The sequence below is a fragment of the Lolium rigidum genome, chromosome 4 (assembly GCF_022539505.1).
Source record: "Lolium rigidum isolate FL_2022 chromosome 4, APGP_CSIRO_Lrig_0.1, whole genome shotgun sequence".
NCBI classification, from domain to species: domain Eukaryota; kingdom Viridiplantae; phylum Streptophyta; class Magnoliopsida; order Poales; family Poaceae; genus Lolium; species Lolium rigidum.
This window is the reverse complement of record NC_061511.1, coordinates 149164539-149169793: the sequence shown is the minus strand read 5'-3', so window position 1 is coordinate 149169793 and position 5255 is coordinate 149164539. Positions and strand designations below refer to the sequence as shown.

General features: G+C 47.2%; 2 non-coding genes across 2 annotated transcripts; both read left to right on the top strand.

Moving 5' to 3' along the window:
* The first annotated feature begins 2517 nt into the window (after window positions 1-2517).
* LOC124650770 lies at window positions 2518-2655 on the top strand. Its single transcript, XR_006987186.1, has one exon. It is a non-coding gene; the product is annotated as a small nucleolar RNA snoR77 (small nucleolar RNA).
* A 65-nt stretch (window positions 2656-2720) lies between these two features.
* On the top strand, window positions 2721-2858 carry LOC124650773. The gene has a single exon (XR_006987188.1). It is a non-coding gene; the product is annotated as a small nucleolar RNA snoR77 (small nucleolar RNA).
* The last annotated feature ends 2397 nt before the right edge of the window (window positions 2859-5255 follow it).

Sequence of the window (5255 nt, the reverse complement as noted above, 5' to 3'; positions counted from 1 at the left end):
ACACCTTTATTGATGGATAACTAGATGAACTTCCGAGATGCAGTCACACACGCCGATCCCAATGGGACGGTGATAATATGAACTTCAAGTTCTACATTATTCTGAATAAACTCAAAGCTACCCTAACCCTAGCCACACCATCTCCTTATATGAAGGGGTGGTGGCCAGCCAGCCCTGTTGGGCTAACCTAGTTCGATTCGGATAGGCCCAAACCGAACAGACACAACTTAAAAACCTTAATGGTCCACCACATGACCTGGCTACATTATTTGCTAATAACAGTACTATCATAAATTGTGGTACAACCTTAGACTCAATCATCATATCAAAGGCTATCCTAGTGTACCAAGCTGCATAGATGTCCTCATCATCCTCCGCCCCTTCAAAAAGCGTTGTCCCCAACACGTGAGGGTCTGCTGGAAAGGGTGGCGTCAGATAAGCAACATCGCCGCTCTCCATCTGCAAGCCTTGCCAATCTTCCACACCTCATCCTCCCGCTCGACTAGCTTGACTTGACCTTGGCGTCCCTTTGGTCTTCGACGCCATCAACCTGATTGAGACACAACCATCCTTCCAAATGCAACTGAAAGCGCACCATGCATATCACCCAAAAAATAGAACAAATTCATGTCCGTCTTAGATCCAAATAAGCTGAAAACGCCTGAGTATGCACCCTTCTAAAAACCAATGTCTTCCTCCTTCAAAAATCAATTTTTCTTCCGCAATTTTGTACCACGTCGATCGTATGACCGCCTGCTGCCATGTATGCCACGCGCGTGAACGAGGCATACGCCGAGAACCTGCTGAATCCAACACCCTTCGCGACGAACGCACAAGCAGCAGCAACAGCACCAGGGCCGGCAGCACCAGCCTGCACCGGGCGGCAGTGCCAGCCTCCCGACGGATTTGCTATTCTTCCTCACGTGAACCTGACTGATCTTCGCGATTTTTCCTGAAATTTGCACCGTGATCAACCTGGCGGCTCTGATACCAAATGATACAGTTTGTTTGCCCGATCTTTCACGATGCACCTCCTTGATCAAATGGATCTGATAATTCTCCCAAGCACGTGAGCGATATACGCGACCTAAAGATGGGGAACGCCAATCCTGTGAGCAACTCGACGATAACGATGAACCTCACGCCTGGACAGACATGCCAAGCTCGACAACCCTCGACAATTCGAGGATCTTCTCGCACGCACAATAACTCTTGATAGATTCAAGAACTCTCACGCTTTTATTCATGGATAACTAGACGAACGTCCGAGACGCCGTCACACACGCCGATCCCAATGGGACGGTGATAATATGAACTTTAAGTTCTACATTATTCTGAATAAACTCCAAGCTACCCTAACCCTAGCCGCACCATCTCCTTATATGAGGGGGTGGTGGCCAGCCAGCCCTGTTGGGCCTAACCTAGTTCGATTCGGACAGGCCCAAACCGAACAGACACAACTTAAAAACTCTAATGGCTCACCACATGACCTGGCTACATTTTTAACTAATAACAATACTATCATAAATTATTGGTACAACCTTAAACTCAATCATCATATCACAGACTGTCATAGTATACCAAGCTGCATAGATATCCTCATCACATTGCAACATAGCATTCATGTTTATGAAAGCACGCATACGTTTGTTTGCAACTTGTTGAAACAACATATGAAAGCAAAAGAAACTACAAACATTATACACCTTAACCTTTCAGGCATCCACCTCACTGTTGATAAATTTGATTACTCTAAACCTTGGTGTTCCTTGATGGTGCACTTCTGAACGCATTATTCGCAACCTCTCCAATACCGTTTTGAGCTCATGGATTGACGGTTACAAGCTTCATCTTACGCTCCACCATTAGCATAGAGTTAGTCCTCGGTCATTGAAGAAGAGAAGAAGAAAACATGTAGATCAACAAAGTACGGTGTTTTCGAATCTTTTGGGAAAGTGTGGGCTGAATATTTATGCATTTAGACATTAACAGTGTTGGATCGGGCCCAAGTGTCATGGAGCAACTTATTTCTGGGTTGGGCCTAGATTTGACCACTCGTAGCTGTGTCCTGGCCCAGAGTTTAATCGGGCTAGGTCCGTTAAGGCAATGCTTAGTTGGGCTAGGCTGTTGGAAAAGCTTTAATTGGGCTACGCTTGTATTGCCGATTTGCCGGCACAAACCATCAGATGGGCATCAGACGGCGGCTGAACAAGGGTATTCTCGTCACCTCGTAACCTTGTTACGAAACCTCCAAAATTAGGGTTCCTCGTTCGCTTCTCCAGCTTATAAATTCGCAGGAGGCGGCGGCTGAGCGTACAATGAAAAAGAGCGCCGCCTTGGTCGTTCGAAATGACATGACGAATCATCAATAATATTTTCTCTTCCGATCAATCTTACTCTGTTTTTATTTTAATTTTCTCTATTGCGTTTCTTTTCCCGTTTCTTTGTCGCGTGGTTTGATTATGATGAAAGATCTGCCCTGACTGATTAGACAATCAAATCAACGAGCGATGATTCAGGCAGCCCCTTTGTCAAAATTACAATGGCAATGGAGGTGTTGCGTTGCTCGGAGAGTAAATCTTCTGCTCTTCAGATTGGCTGAGGGGGATGCTCTGCTTCCCTCCCTGAAGCCGGTCTAGTAGTCTTAAGTACATCTGTTTTTCCTCTAGATCTAGCATCGTGTTGCACGAATTTGTTCTCTGTTCAACGAGCGACGATTCAGGCAGCCCCTTTGTCAATTTACAATGGCCTTGGAGGTGTTGCGTTGCTCGGAGACTAATTCTTCTGCTCTTCAGATTAGCTGAGGGGGATGCTTTTGTTTCCCTCCCTGAAGCTGGTCTAGTAGTCTTAAGAACATCCAGAAAATAATAAATCATGTGCATCCTCGAACCTTTCCGGTTGAATCAGCGAAACAGATCTCAGCCCAAGAAACTTTATTTATTCAATAACGAAACAACATTATTCGAACAGATCTGTGGTTAAATTACACTAAAGTGTTGTACAATGAAACTCATAAGATCTAATGGCACGGCAGCGGTGGCGGAGGACACGATGTAGGCTGCAGTGGTTGCGCGTCCTGCTGACAATATTGAGGCGCCGGCGGTGAGCAGATTGCTGCCTCAGTTCCAATGCGCTGATGGTGGAGGTGGTGCCGGTGGATACAGAGGCCTCGCGCGGCCCCTGGCTGTAGATGGCTTTGGCGCCGGCGGCCCTGTCACCGGCCGCCTTCCCAGCACACCAACCGTCGACGCCCCATTCACGGTTGATAGAGAAGCAATGATAAGGATTGCCAAGAGCTTGAAGACCAACATCTTTGCTGTTTGGCAAAGAAATTGAAAACTTTCGGTACGTAGTTAAATGCTGTTGCAATTGTTTTGGAACGCATCAATCGAGACTACAGCTGCTAAAGAGTAAAGATAAGAGCTTTAAATGCACCCAGCCTTTCATGCCGTGGAGAAATCAAAATTGTCTGTCTGGAAGTACAAGGGCACATGGGCAGATGAGAGGCGGCACCTGATATTTTCTTTCGGAGCAAAGGAAGCAAAAAAAAAATGCAGTAGAAACAGGTCCAATATCACAAATTAGGATGAACATATTTTGTCCCGTAAAATATTTGTTCTGACTGTTCAATACGATATCCTAAATATTAATAAATTGTTAGAGCTTTTAATGCTTACATGTAGGTTGGTGGCTGTGTTATTAGAGACAGCTAGAGGTCAGCGCATGTCGTGACTATTTCAGGTGCATTCGTTGCCGCCGCCCTGGGCATCGGGAAAGGTTCTGCCGCGCTCGCTCTCCGGCCCCTAGAGATTGTTCTCCGGTCACCCATGCTCTTGGCCAAAGGAGCTCCTCCCCATCTGTCCAGCCTTGTCAACCTGCGCTGAGGTGGTCGGCCGCTCGTCGTTGAGTGTGATGGCACCGCCTAGGTCCCCTTCCCGGTGTTGCAAAGATTCCAATGCCAACATTAGTTTGAACTCTGCTTTGCATTCTCAGTTTGCCTTGCTGCGCACAGAGCTTGTTCGGCTTGTCGATGCCCGCGTCGAAGAGGTGGCTTGTCCTTTGCGTGATGAGGTGACTAATTTGAAGCTTTTACTGGCGCGTGTTACCGAGTCTGTGGGGCATGCAGACTTGTTTGCTTCCTGTGAGTCCTCTAAGCATGAGTCACATGTGGTTGTTGATGATGGTGCAGTCGCTGCAGTGGCGTCAAAGACTGGTGATGAAGCCATTGATGACACGGCCCATGTGGAGTCGAATATGGTTGGGGAGGAGGAATGCTTCTTTGGTTGTTTCTCCCCTCGGGCATCCCCGTCGCTGCAACCTGATGTGCTAGTTGGCTCGGAGTGCGAGGACATCGATGTGATCATGCCTGTGATCCAGATCATGCGCGACCTGCAGGAGCTGTGTGAGGGCCTCTCCCCTCCTCTATCGATGGTTCACTTGCAGGTGGACTCGCTTGTGACCTCGGAGGTGGCTTCCACACCACCACCGGTGGAGGCAAGCTGTTGTGGTGATAAGGTCATCGAGTCAAGCGCTTTGGCACCTAACTCGATGCGCTCTTTGCTAGGGAGCTTGGTGACCTTCTTGCTAGGTTGGAGGCGGCTAGTCCAGGATCTAGCAAGGAGATTGCTCGCCTCCTAGAGGATAAGTCTTCGAGGGGCAAAATCCAGAAGGTGAAAGAGTACCTCAAAAGCAGAAGCAGAAAAAGTGGCGCCACAAGAAACGAGTCCGTAGTTGGTTGATGGATGTATTTTGTCTGTAAAGTTTATGGTTGTAGGAGTTGCTTGGCTTGGGAGTAGTCTCTTGTGTTGTAGGTGTTGCTGGTGTTTGTGGCTGTTGGTGGTGTCGTTGTAACGGTCTTTTCGTCCAGTTTCCCGGTAATTAACTGGACAATTCTCTTCTTAATTAATGGATTGGGCAAAGCTTTTGTCCCCCCTTTCAAAAAAAAAAAAACAGCTAGGGTATTGTCAGAGGTGCGAAACAAATTGCGCATGCATGCAGTGTTGCGCGAGTAGAGGCGATTGATGCAGCTGCTCTCTGGGAAATGGGACTGCGCTAATGCACAAAATCTCATTAATACAAGTAGAGTAGAGATTTTGATCTGGCTCTGGATGAAGTTGTCTACCGAAAAAATTTCATCAGTTCTTTATATGTACTATCATCGTGAAATAAGTTAGCATATGCCATTGCGGCTGTTGGTGTGAGTAGGGGTGATGTCAGGTGCTTATGGCCTGAATCACTACCAAACGTGGTTAATA